The sequence below is a fragment of the Pleurodeles waltl genome, chromosome 5 (assembly GCF_031143425.1).
Source record: "Pleurodeles waltl isolate 20211129_DDA chromosome 5, aPleWal1.hap1.20221129, whole genome shotgun sequence".
NCBI classification, from domain to species: domain Eukaryota; kingdom Metazoa; phylum Chordata; class Amphibia; order Caudata; family Salamandridae; genus Pleurodeles; species Pleurodeles waltl.
The window spans coordinates 807,863,982-807,878,714 of NC_090444.1; the positions used below are offsets into that span (position 1 = coordinate 807,863,982).

General features: G+C 42.1%; 1 protein-coding gene across 7 annotated transcripts in view; it reads right to left on the reverse strand.

Moving 5' to 3' along the window:
- The window catches only part of LAMA2 (laminin subunit alpha 2), a 3,379,260-nt gene that overhangs the window by 1,441,099 nt on the left and 1,923,428 nt on the right, over positions 1–14,733 (reverse strand). The window lies entirely within an intron of this gene.

Below are 14,733 nucleotides of genomic sequence, written 5' to 3' on the forward strand. Positions count from 1 at the left end.
TTTTGTATTGCATTTGATTTTAGGTGTGCTTTAAGGTCTTATCAATACAAGTGAATAAAGGCTAGATTTAGAGTTCGGTGGAAGGTTACTCCGTTGTAAACGTGACCAATCCCCCACCCGCCTATTTACAAGTGCATTATATCCTATATTATATCATACTCCACCACCAACGTGATGAAGTGACATCATGTTTGTGGTGGAGAAACCAGTCTGTCAAACTAAAAGAGAGGACTTGTGTTGTCTCACTGCCACAAGAGCAGGGGCTCATTTAGCATGAACACCACTCAGTAAAGACGGAAACTATTCCTATTCCGTTATTTTTCAATATTTATGCTGAATGATGCACGATGACTTCCTCTCTAAGGGAAATAACATCCCATTCACCTCCACCACATGTGTTTTGGTTGGTAGAGATGCATTTTTATCAGATCTAAATAAGATAAATCATATAGGTGGGTATATAGCTATCCATGCAAGTGTATGCAAAGTCTTCAGTTAGAAGTTAGAGTTTAAAACTCCTGCTGTTAACATAGAAGGGAGAAGATGGAGAGGGAAGAAGGCAAGAAGGGAAAACATACTACAGATTAATACATAGGCCCAGATTTAAGAGGGCCTAGCGCCATTCTAAAGCCACATTAGTGTTATTTTTCTAAAAATGCTGTGCCATATTTACAAAGTGGCGTAATGCATGCATTGAACCACTGTGTAACCCTTTGGCCTACATTATGCCTCTGCCAGGCATAATATATGCAAAGTGGGCATTCCCCCATTAAGGGGGGGGGGGCATAAAAATGGCACAAAGATATCTAACAGATTTCTTTGGGTGATTTTTTCCGGGATTTTTAATGCCTGTTCAGAACAGGCTTGAAAAGGAGGCTCCCACTGGTTTCAAAGGGCCTCTGCGTGCTTTGCAGGATTAGCATCAAAATGTTTGACGCTCATCCTGCAAAGCGACAAACTAGCGTCAAAAATTCTGATGCTAGTTCCCTAACTACCACCATGGTGCGGGCACATGGTGGCGGTAGGGGGGCATTAAAGGGCGCAAGAAAAGTGGCGCTGCACTAGGTGCAGTGGCACTTTTCATAAATATGCCCCTAAATTTGACTCTGTCTTTAATGTTTACAAAATAAAGTCTTGTTTTAGACAATTTATGAAGTTCTTTTCCTGTGCAACCAAAATTCTCATTGTCAGCACCAGAAAAAATAGTTTACCTCCAAGTTTTGGCTTTTAATGCATCTGTTTACCATCAGAGTGTGCAATAGAGTGCCCAGTGCAAGCCAAATTTCCTTGTGGTTGAAAAAGTGGATTCAAATTAACAGATCCACAAAGGGTAATGTGAAGTAAATATCTGAAGTAACAAGGTACAGTTTAAAATTTGTATTAAAACCTGTGGGCCAGAAAGGGATCTCCTATTATTTGGACAAACAGTTTTGTTACCAAACACCAAAAACATAGACTACTTCATCCATTTCTGACACAGCTGGACTTCGCTTAATCCACTGTGAGGAATTAGCTAATCGGCATCATTTTGCACTTAACAGTGTAATTTGCTCCACACACCCCATTGGTGCAAAACCTGAAGCTGACACAGTCAAGGTGATAGTGTTGTACGGGAAAGCTTGAGCCAATGCCTCATAACCACTGATCATGCCTCTGGGTAAAATTCAGGGGCTTGTAAATGAGTGACACTTTCAGCGATGGTCTGGTGGCACTGTGCCCTTATCCAAATTTACAAGGTGGCACTAAGCCACACTGCGTGGCTTAACGCTGCCTTGTAAATATGGCCCACCCAATGCAATTTTCTTCAGCAGAGGGGCAAGCAATGGGTGTTACTGTGGGCATTTCCATGCAACACCCATTGCTTTTTGACACTGCCCCAGATTTCTGAGAAATTGTACACTTGAGACAGCTCCAAAAACTAACTCCACCCAAGGGGTGGTGTTAGAGTGGCACAATGAGGAGAAATAATTTTATTTCTCCCCGTTTTTGCTTTTTCTATGTGTGCTGCATTGAAGTAACAAATCACCACTATTGATTGTTCATGTGCAGCAAGGGACACCTTCCTGCACATAAACAATCATTCCCTGCAACGCAGGCACCTTTGCACTATAGTGCAAGATGCCTGCATTGGTGCTATGCAGCTAATTTTAGTGACGGCACAGGGGAGAACACAGAGATGTGCCTTTTTCTTGTAAATATGGTGCATCCATGCGTTGTAGAAATTACGCAACATGACAGAGCAAAATTGCTTGCCGCATGGCACTGCGCCATTTCAATGTTAATGAGGCATTCATTTCTGCAATTATTTGCAACTGTATGGCACAGACTAGATCCAATGGGCATCAGAGTGCTTATGTGATGTTTGTCATTTGATTTGTCATTACAGAAGGCACTGTGCTCCTTTCTAAGTTGGAGGAACATCTAAGATCACTCTGCCTAGGTACTCAAGGTGAATGATGAAAATAACAAGGTAAATAAGTCTTAGATGATATGCTTTCCAGTGTAGATTGGAAACTGCCTAATGTGAGACTGCATTGAACCTTTGGGGCAGGTAGAGCTATATTTGCTTAGGCAGGTTCCTTTCACTAACAGCAGAGAAGAAATGTAGGAAATTTCACTAGAATTTCCATACAAAGCTTTTTCGTTGATCCCATCTATAAAGCATCACATATTTACTGTCAAACGGTGCAAGCATATAATTGTGTCTGAGAGAATTTTAACCTGATGGACAGTGAGGTGCAAAGTGTTCTGCATAAATCATTTCTGATGTCAAATCTGACCTTCAGCAGCTTGCATGCTCAACTAGAGAATTGTTTATATGCCTTCCTAGTTCCTTGCTGCAAAACTCACCAATGGGAATCATTCCCTGAAGTGAAAAAGGAATGAATTTGAGATTCCATTGGTAAGATGATATTCAACCACAAATGCCTTGAGGTTTTTGATGGCAGGTTTTGTTGATTCCCCTTGATAAGTGGGGCAAAGAATAGAATAATTTGATACAAATTATATAGTGGGTATTGACAAAATACCATCACATCAGGCTGGTTCGGGTATTGCTACTATGTATGCCCATATAATAATATTTTAGGCACCTGATTTGATGTAGAGCTCATTCAACACTTTAATGTATTCTATGTTATCCCCAGAGATATTGAAATGGAGAATACAAGACATTAGGCATGAATATTAATCATTCACAAATGCTGTCATAACGTTATTATAAAGTAGTTACGGTTAAGTAGAACAGTCTTTGCATTTTCATTGTGAAGCAAGAAGCTTTCAAGAGGTTACATGTTGTACAGCTCATAAGTTGAATGAGAATGGCTTTTGACAATTGCACACGTGTGACTAAACTGAAATATGAATGACACTATGCCTGCTCCTATTTGTGGCATAGATGTTTCCACTATCCTGTAGTGAAAAAAGAATACTGAGTTGGATTACACTCATCTACAGGCTCTCTGTAAGAGTGATCAGTAAAATGCTACAGAAATGGTATTGATTTATAATACATGGTGTAGGAAACTGGGTTTTCGATTGGGGGTTGAAGACCCTTCTCAAGCAACAACTACAATCCTTGTCAGGGTGAACCAGAAAAGTCGTTAAATCAACCTGTGCTTATCCTTCTGGTAGCTTGGCACAAAAGCAGTCAGACCTAACTTATGTAAAGTATTTATCCATCACTCCATATAGTGAAAACACATCACAAGAAAAATCCCAAGCTAATTTTGAAAAACAGAATAGATTTTAATGAATAAAATGGCACAAAAATGATTTAAACCCAATCAGAACCAGAGTTATAAATCTCTAAGGATTTTAAATATGAAATATTGCCTAAAAGATCTAAGCTCCAAACCTAGGTATCTGGTCGCACTAGACTCGGGCAAAGTCAAAGGTTAAGGCTGACCGTGATGGAGTGTGGCTTAGCTACACAAGGCGGTTTGGTCCAAGTTTCAGCTTACCTTTAGACTGAGACAAGTTTTTAAGGAAAGGTCCAAAGAATGTAAAGTTCTGTGGGGCAAGGCAGCCAGCGGTGTCTGGGGAGGAGTCATTGTCACCATGCAGCCGCTGAACTGAGTTGCGGTGAAGATTTCTAACTTCAGTCTTTCTCACTTTTTGGAAGTCAAAAATCACCAGCAGTGCAAATCTGCAGCATATGGGGGACGAGGGCTCCATGAGGGTGGATACATTTGGTGAGAGGTCCTGATGAACAAGAATTGCTGCTGTGGAGAACAACTTAGTGGGAACTATTGTGAAGTCAAGCTGGCCGGTGATGAATCTTAGGGGGATCGGCTGGCAGGTAGATCCAGGTCTTCTCTTGGTTCTTCAGCCACCTTTTAGCAGACTTTATTGCAAGTCCCAAGTTTTATGGTTAGGCTAGAGCAGTAATTCGTAACACCGCTCTTAAGGTATTAGGACCTGGGGGGCATGACTTGGGGGGTTAGGACTCACTCCCGCCAGAGGCCAAGTGCAGGGTTCATGGTCTCTGGAGCTTGTTATGTCCCTGTAGCTCACACAGGATGCCAGCCTGTAAGGCCTTGGGGTCACTCTGGTGATCCTGGGTTCAAGGAGTAGCTCCAGTTCTCCTTTACACAGGTCCTGGAGGTTACTGGAGAGGTGGTTCAGGAGACCCAATATTTATATCTGGCTCCAGCCTTTGACGAAGAGGTGACATCCTGGCTACCCCCACATCTGATTCTGGAAAGTTCCCATCTTCCCCTGCCAAGGGTCCAAGTACCCTAGGATGACAAATGATTTGTGTCAGTTCCTTTGTGGCTGTGCTTGGGGCAGCCCTTTGAAATGTAAGTGGGGCCGGGAACAGCTCGGCCCCAACCATCCTGGTCGGATGGCCCATCCTGCTAACACCTAATTCCCCTTTGTCTCATTGTCTGGGAGGAATGCACAAAGACGAACTGCCAAGCTTTTCAAAGTCTTGTGACCCAGGACTCAGGCTAAAGGCACGAAATGCTTAGGACAAAAATGTTAGAAGTTCTAAATGTGGTATTTTCTGAACTGTGACTTAAAATTGAGATCACACATGATAGTTCTACTTCTTCTCCATCAAAAGTTAGCAAGTATTAAATGTAATAAGTCAACGTAATGTTATCCAAATGGAGATAAAGGCTTAACAGTAGTGAAAAATGAATTTAGGAGTTTTTCACTACCCGGATATGTAGAATGTAAAAATGTATGTCCTTCTTTTTAAATATAATGCACCCCGCCCTAAGGGCTGTTTAGGACTTACACTAAGGGTGACTTAAATGTTTAAAAATGGAAGGTTTAGGCCTGGCAAAAAAATTATTTTATCAGGTTGAAATAGCAGTTTAAAACTACACTACAGGCTGCCGTGGTGGGCCTGGATATGCTTTAAAGGGCTAATTAAGGGGTGGCACAATGAGTGCTGCAGGCCCACTAGGATCATTTAATTTAATGGTCCCTGGCCTGGCTACATATAGTACCATATGCTAGGGTCTTATAAGTAAATTAAATATGCTAATTAGGTGTAAGCCAAATGTACCATGTTTTAGGGAGAGAGCACAAGCACTTTAGCACTAGTTAGCAGTGGTAAAGTGCAAAAGTCCTAATGCCAACAAAAACGAAATTCAGAAAACAGGAGAGAGCCAAGTCAAACACAGGACCCAGTCAAACACATGTGATTCAGCAATCCCTGTTTAAAAAAAACAGTCTCTGATTTATCTATAATAGGTCGCTTGTGATGCACCCAGTCACTTTTTATAAATAAATTACGTCAAAACACCACTATAATAACTTATTATAATTGAGTTCTGAGGTCACAATGACTGCTGCCAGAGACAGCAGCTGAGGGGAAAGACAGGTCAGGTAACAGAGCATAATTAAAGTAGATGTTTAAAGAATGACAAGGTAACACAGCTGTTCTTTCTTCTGCACTCTTTTTCTTGCTGTCAAGTGACAAGCAGAACATAGATATTTATAGCAAACTATTTATTTTTAACTCTTTAGGTAATTATAGAAAAGTTAGACTGGTTCTGCATGTTTTTACTGTTTTTTTTTCTTTTTTTTAAAGTGACTTGTATTAAACTGATTTTAATATATTTTAGCAAAAGATATCTAACAGCTTTTTGGTGTGTTTAATTTTGCACTAGAGATTCTATTTTTATTTTTCATATTTGAAAACATGTTTATGATAGAAATACATGTCAAGGATTTAAGTAGTTTGTGGGAAAAGTGATGATGTGACTGCACATAATAAGGAATAAAATACACCCTGTGGTACTTGATAAGGATATTGCAAGTCATCTCTGATTTCCATGACCTAAAAATAGAACTCAAACTTTAGCCTTGCTCTTCTATACGGTCATGGAACACCTTGGTGACTTGAAATATCCTTGTAATATAGGGGGTACCTCATCCCATATACAAATACAAAATAAGGTTATTTTAGATGTGCTCTATATATTGTAAAATGACCGTGTGTAATGATAAACAAAGTGGCACAACCAGCTGCGAAAATAATTTAACTTCATCTCGTCCATTAAATACAATGAAATAGACTGTATTTCTTAATATGTGACACAACATGATTTAATTTATTTACTTCGATTGTTTTTCTTATGAAAAACAAATCCACACATTACTCAAAAACCCCATTGTAGGATTGGGTTTACTTTTTACTGCAGATAGATGTTATGCTGTGTTACATGTTATTATTAGTCTTTTCTGCTACTGCAAGGGGAATCCAAAACCAATAATTTTCTTCTATGTCTTATAAAATCAATTGTGCTCAGACATGTACTGCACGGTGAAAACACATGCTGGTCTCTGGAAACCATGCTAGATAATTTAATGAGAAGAGGTGGGCTGTTTTTGCTGCAGGCACGCCGGTTTGCTTTCTCAGGGACAGATTCACAGAAGTGTTTTTCAACCTGCAGGTGGCACATGTGTGGAAGGATTCAAAATAAATTATGTTTTGCTCTTGGACTAATGCACAAAGCACAATCTTGCTTTAAAGCGTTCCAACATAAGGTGGTCTGTTTGCAAATAACGCTGCAGGAGCGCATACACATACACACCTGTTTAGCAAAATAGCTCAGAGGTTTAATCTATGTGCTGCAGATTACTGAATATAATGCAACAATGACTCTCTTAAATCCAGACAAGAATGCCTTCCTTCTAAAATTGATTAAAAAATAGTGCCCGGAAATTGGATGATGATACCTTTTATGAAAATGCTGGGTAGCAACCCATTTGATGACACAGCACACGGGATGTCACACCGCTTATGTTCAACACTTGTGTAGAGTCAGTGTGTGGGTTTGTTGATTCTCTGCATATTAAATGCTACGACGGGACAAGAAGCTTCCACATTTGTCCAGTCTCCCTGCACATTTAGAGCTTGTATGCAACACTGATGTCCTATCTGTCACAGTTTTATTTCCTCAAGTACATGCTCATTCACAGGTAATCAGGGCCGGCTTTAGTGCAGGTGGCGCCCTGTGCGACAGACTTTGTTGGCACCCCATGACCACCTCCTCGAATACCCACACTACCACCTGGCAAATGTGCCCCTCATTTCTCCTTAGCCCCCCTTTCACATAAATTCATTTGATTTAAAGCGCATGTAAAGGCTGGCTTTACTAATCCACTCAGCAATCCACATAAAGTATTGTTCTGTTCTTGGTAGCAGGTATATTAACCATCTGCGCTACTTTATAATGAGTCAAAGCTGCCGCTAGACAAAACTTACATCTCTCTCTGGCAGGAACATTGATGAGAAGCGGTATGTTGACATTTAATTGGTTCCTGAAGGCTGGACGCCCAAGTAACCTTTCAGCAGGTGCTTTTTGATCGCAAGTTATTGCTAAACACAGCGCCTCCCTAAGGTCAACACCACCCCAATCCAATATATAGTTAGCATTTAGTGGAACACTCAACAAATAACTTTTGTAAGAAATATAGGTTTTGCCTTGTAGTTTTTATTTTTCTACGGTACCAACTGGAGTTGTAAAAAGAGGACACTGAAAAATTCAAAATAGTATTTTGTGGACCGGTTGAACTAGTCTACTCTAACTAGAGTATATGTGCAGCACAGTCTTTGGGTACGTGCTACCACGAATATTTAGAGCCTGATTTAGGAAAAGTAGTGCTGCACCCAGTGCAGCTCCACTTTTCTTACGTCCCTTAGAGCCCTCTAACACCACCATGTGTGCGTCATATCTAAGATACGGCACACCATGGCAGTAGTTAGAGGAACTAGTGTCGAATTGTTTGACGCTAGTATGGGGCTTTGCAGGATTAGCATCAAAGATCTTGACGCTAATCCTGCAAAGCCCATTGAGGCCCATTATAAATAATGGTGTGCCTTCTTTCAATGCCTGCTCTGAGCAGGCGGTAAAAGTGGCAAAAATGTTTTTTGATTTCTTTGAGCCATTTTTTCACCCCCCCTTAATGGGTGAACGCTCCCCTTTGCATACATTATGCCTGATGGTAGCATGATGTAGCACAAATGGTTACAAAGTGGAGCAATGCACACATTGCTCCACTTTGTAAATTTAGCATGGCGATTTTGGCCTCGTTGGGCCACATTAGTGTCATAAAAATCGATGCTAATGTGGCACAAGGAGGCACTAGGGGCTCTTAAGTCAGCTCCTTTGTATTTACCTCTGTTTTAGCAGATCATGGGCCAGATTTACCAGTTTGTCACATAGCGCAGTGCAGCATCCGCCAATGCTGCGCTGCGTAAGAAGAGGAGAGCAGGAAAGCGCCATATTTACAGAAATATGGCACTCTCTTCTCCTCTCCGCAACGCAGGCGCAGAAATGTGTGGCCATGTGCCACAGACATACCTTTGCATCATAGAGCAAGGGTGTCTCTGTGAGTCTAGCACAGGATTTGTACTGAAAGGATACCCTTCCATTACAAAATACTATGCTCCTGCTAACTGTAAACATTTTCCCACCTTGTATGTGTGATGTACAGTGCAGCACACATGCAAAGTCGGAAAATAAAGGAGATACAAAGCATTTTACCTTCATAGTGCCTATCTGAAATGGGTGCTGTTTTCTGATGCTAAAGCTTGTCTACTTATTTAAGTAAATAGGAAATAGCGTCAGAAACCTTCGGTGGTTGCATGGGAACGCCCATACATCAAGCCTCCTTGGTCCTAAGTGATGCAAGGCATGGTTGGGCACTGCTTTGTACTACTTTTGAGTGAATTTTCAGTGCTAAACAAGTTTAGCGCTGGAAAGTACATTTGTGAAAAAAAGATTTAGGGGCACATTTACAAGCCTGTAGTGGCACCTCAGTGTCATTTTTTTTACACTAAGGCGGCACTAACCATTCCCACACTCTGTGCCATATTTACAAAGTAGTGCTGGGTAAGCATAGCGCAAGTTTGTAACCCCTTGCGTCACTCACATTATACCTCCGCCAGGTATAATGTATGCAAGGGGGCGTTCCCTCTCAGGGATGCCCACAAAAAATGGTGCAGTGAAATTTACAACATATCACAGCACCATTCTAGCATCTTTTTTGAAATGCCTGCTCAGGGCAGGCGTTAAAGTGATGTTAGTGCATTAGACTATGAGCCTCCATGTGCTTTGCTGGACTAGCAATAATCCAGCAAAGCGTCAAATAGTGTAAACATTTCTGATAATATTGTCCTAACATGCGTCATGGTGCACTGTATTGCAAATACATGGAGTCCTTAGGGGGGGCGCAGGGCAACGCAAGGACATTGGCGCATCAGAGCCAGTGCACCAGTTCTTTGTAAATATGCCCCTTAGCGTCTTTTGTGTCACTTTTGTGACACAAACACGGAGCTAAAACCTAATGAACAGACCCCACCAAAGTCTCATTTTTCTTCTAATTTGCACATATTACATCTGTATTTACAACACAACAGGCTCTAGGAAATAATTATTTGAAAGATACAACTTTTTATGTCTGAGGGGTCAAGAGTGCGTGCCACCAGTACAAACTTGACAAGTTGATTAAAAAAGACATGATCAATACATTGACTGATGAAAAAGTGTCTTATAGCGCCTATGCCATTTCTTGTATTTTGTGATGTTGTTCAGATTGACTGGATCCACTGTGCAAATGACAAAATCCTTTTTGTAATTCTTAACTGAACTGCTCAGGATCATAATAGTCCACCCTTTTTGATTTTTTTTCTCTTTTTTCTTTCTCTTATTTTTTAATTTTATTTATCATTTATTTTTCTAATATCTTTCATGAGTATGAACACAAATCACTTCGACACATACTCACTGGATCGGTGTGTTATCATGAATGCAGTGAACACTTTGGCCCAGATTTATGAAAAGTGGTGCTGCACCTAGTGCAGCACCATTTTTCTTGCGCCCCTTAGTACCCCTCTAACGTCACCATGTGTGTGCCATATTTAAGATACAGTGCACCATGGCGGTAGTTAGGGAACTAACGTCAAAATGTTTGACGCTAGTTTGAAGCTTTACAGGATTAGCGTAAAAAATGTTGGCGAGCCGCACGTGACAAAAAACTCTGCCATGCAACGGTTAGAAGAACTTGGTTGGAACTCTGTTTTACATGTGTAATGTGGATTCGCCAAAACTCCATCAACTCCACCTGCAAAGCCGAATTTATCACCCACCTCTATTCCTACTTTGATTCCAACAAACTCGTAACTAAATCAGAGGGTAAAGTCTTTGGACCTTAAGATGCAAATTAATTTGTGGATAAAACGTGATGCTCTTGGCTTGAGCTTTGTGCCTTGTGTGGTTTCACTCAAGTTTTAAAAGTGGTGGGAAATTAATTCCTACTAAAACATTGGCATTTTTTGTGGTCTTGTTAGGAATTTTTTGACGATGGTGCGCATACAGACAGCACTGGTGAGGTTCCATTTACTAGGAAATGGAAAGCAGAGTAATGCAGATTTAATTCAGGAAATCGAAGCCTATGACCTTCAAAGTGCTATGCATGACCTCCCCTCATTTTTGAAGTTGAAAAGTGACATCTGGGAGACTCATAGTAGATGCTTGCAAAAAAAATGTGTGGAAATAGCGACAGCAACATAGTCACTCTCAAAGGTTGACATCTCTATTTCATTGGTCAGGTGACACATTCTGAAGAAGATAGAGGGACAAAACGTAAAATATTGGCAGACTGTGGCAATTTCTGGGAAAACATTCATGGCACTCCATGCATCCTCCATAGATTTTTAAGGATACTGCTTAACATCAATTAGACTCATACAAGGACTATTTGGTAATTGGGATCCAGTAAAAAAAGCACATTCAGCAGTCTCTGTATAATGGCATTCTTAATTACCTACATCCACATGGACCTGTCTATGTGCCACCCTATTAACTGCAAAGAAAGGAAATGAAAGTGTCACTGCCTCCACCACATTCAGCCAGGTACACTTAGAAGTGCAATACATAACCTCCCTACATTTTTTAAGCTTGTGGGTGATGTTAATGAGGAGCGCTTACAATGGAACCTAGGATGAAATGATGCCCAGCGGAATAATTTGCAGACGCTGCAATATCTCCAGCACTTATCCTGAGGCATATTTTAAGCACTTCAGGCCCTAATTACAAGAGGTAGTATTACATCTGGAGTGGCAAAGCACTGTGAAATTCTGCCATCCATCATTTCTATTGGTTCAATGGCTCTCGTCTGGTAGTACCGGGTCAGCAAATTAAAGACCTGGTAATACTTTATCTGCAAACTCATGGCCTAATCATCCAGGTCTGGTTATACCAGGTGCAGATGTGCATCTGGCAAAACTGCTGCGGGGACAGGGGCCGAAGGCAGCACTACAGAGTGACTGAACCTGACACCTGAAACATCAAGCAGGGACCATAAAGATCCTGCACCACTCAGGACAATGCCTATCCTGGACCCCCGTCCCACCTCTCAAGCTGTAAAGCGGCTGGATGCAAGTTTGTACCTAGCCACATTCAGAGACCTAGACCAAAGACTGTGGCCCATAGCAAACAGGCTACCTACCCCATCACCTGGAGGATAAGACTAGGCCCCCCAAACAAGCCCCAAATTTCCCCCCAATTCCTCTGAAGAAGAACAACCCTAGGGCAAAGGCAGATCCTTGGGCTTTGTAAACACCATAGCCTTTTCCCCTGCCCAAAGCACAACACAGGCAAAACAGACAACACTCCTCTAGGACTACTCTACCCTATTCGGATCCCTTGACTCCACTGCCCTCCCACTGCCTTTTCAGCCTGCTTTAGAAAGGCAGAACATTTCAGAAGATTTGTACATCGAACCAGGGTTAAACACATGGAAAGGGACCTGTTATTTTCAGGTCTATGTGGATGTTTCCCATTATGGGAACAAAACATGTAACTGCAAATTTTTGGTGTTCATGCCAGTTCCAAATTCTACAGTAATAGTAATCAGGCCCTCACTGTCCCACCAGGGACAAGGGCGAATGAATGATTGTCCTCTTTGCTGTATTCTGCTATGAAGGCAATGGAGACCAAGGGGCATATTACCATGCCCCTAGCGCCACCTTGTGCTACATTAGCGCATTTTTTTAATGCTAATGTGGCCTGAGGCTAAAATTCTCGTGCCATGTTTACGAAGTGGCGCAATGCATGCATTGCACCACTTTGTAACCCTTTGCGCTACATTATGCTTGTGCCAGGCATAAAGTATGCAAAGGGGGGGTTCCCTAATAGGGGGGCCGAAAAAATGGCTCAAGGAGCAGAGCAGGCGTTAAAAGGGGTCTTCCATTATTTATAATGGGCCCCTGTGCACACCAGGTGCAAAACCAGTGTATGAGAGAGGAGGGTAAAGGTGGAGGATTGGGGATCGGGAGGAGAAGCACAGGCACACATGTGCAAAAGTGATGTGGCAGTGCACAAGGGTGAGTGCAACGCGGAGTGCAGTTGTAGAGAGCTACCAGAAAGAGACAGCTGGAAAACACATGAACTTCAGTGGAGTGCAGAACACCAGAAAACAGTAGTGCTGGAAAATCAAGCAGCGGAAACACAGAAGCCAGCCAATAAAAAGAGATGGTAACGAAGAAATGCTCCATGAGAGGGACATGCACAAGATTAATCTGTTTGGGCACGATAAGAAGTAGGCAAATGAAGGTGACTGGAAAATTAACAAATTATAAGCCCTGGGCGGGCTCCATGTTTTTGGTAAGCCCACATTATGTCTCACAATAGTCACAGCATGTACTGTCTAGTAGGCATAATCCACTGACTAGGGAACAGAGCAGTTTATGTAGAGGTGGAACGATGTGACATCTTTAATATGGTGTGATAACAAGCTTGGATTTGCTGTTTAAAACTATTTGACGTGATGGGGTGCTTCTTTATTTAGACTATGTAAAACAGATGCAATATTGAAATGCAGGGCAGTGATGCCATCCTCCATTCTTCAACTTGGTGGCATGGCAAATGGGGTCATTTCTCATACATGTCTAAGGAGGAATCTGGTGTTTTTTTATGTCAACTTCCACCCTGGATACTTTATCAAAGATTATACCTTAGTTCTGCACTGAGGAATCTGTTGATGAAGGAATTCCAGATTCAAATTCTATCCATTTCAGGCTATGTAGTTTGTTTTCTTTCAGTGCTCGGATTGTAAAGCCAACTGATTCAATTGTTAGTGACATCTCTATTGTTATTGATGATTAATGATTTGTGTTCTCACATCCAAAAGGTAAGTAAGGAGGCATCTCAATCGAAAACCAACTACAATTTATTCCTATGAAGTAAACATCAACAAATCCTGTCAGCAACACCACATACCCGCATCTTGAGTGCAGTTACTTTCACTGTACAGGGATGACCGCTGGATCGGGTGTCATCTGCGAATTTGGGGTCAAGGTGGTGGACGAAGTATCATCTATCAAACCCTAAATCAGGCCCTCAGTCTAACCCCTGAGGAATGTTTTGATCTTTAACCCTTGGGTGGCCTGTACAAGGTGATTCTCAGGCTCGAGGGACGTAACCACCCCGCCCTGCACCTGGCCCATGGGGGGAAGTTCAGCACGATCGGAAGAGAAATGCTTGCATTTCTATTTTGATCTGGGAGTGGGGGCAGGCAGAGAGGCATCAAAGGAATGAAAAGGTCTGTCCTTTGATGTCTTTCTGAGCATTTCTGCAGCCCGATCGAGAAGCGATCGGGCTGCAGAAATGCCCACTAGACACCCAGGAGTTTTTTTGGGTGTGATTGTTGTATTTACATATAAAGGGAGCGACCCCTTGAGCAAGGGTCGTTCCCCAGGGAGGCAATTTATCATTAGGCCTTTTCTGCCACCCCTGGGGGCAGATCGGCCTATTTTAATTATTATTACATGTGGGGAGCGACCCCTTAGGCAAGGGTCACTCCCCTGGGGGGGGAATTGTTTTTAGGCCATTTTTAGGCCGATCTGAACCAAGTGGGGCAGAAACCACTGGGCACCATTTTTTTTTTTTCCACAGATGAGGAGCAACCCCTTAGGCAAGGGTTGATCCCCTGGAGGGCAAATTTATTTTAGGACATATCTGCCCCCCTTGGGGGCAGAAACTACTTAGGCACTAGGGATTTGTGTGTGTGTGTTTTGTTTTTGGGGGGGCAGCACCTTGGACAAGGGTCGCTTCCTATGGGGGCACATTACTGTTGCCCATTTCTGCCCCCCTTGGGGGCAGAACGGCCTATTTTTGAAGGACCATCTGCCTGCAAGTGTGGGGGCACAAAACCCAGCAGAGGCCATGAAGATTTGTTTTCAGAAAAAGAGGGTGGGGTATGGCCATA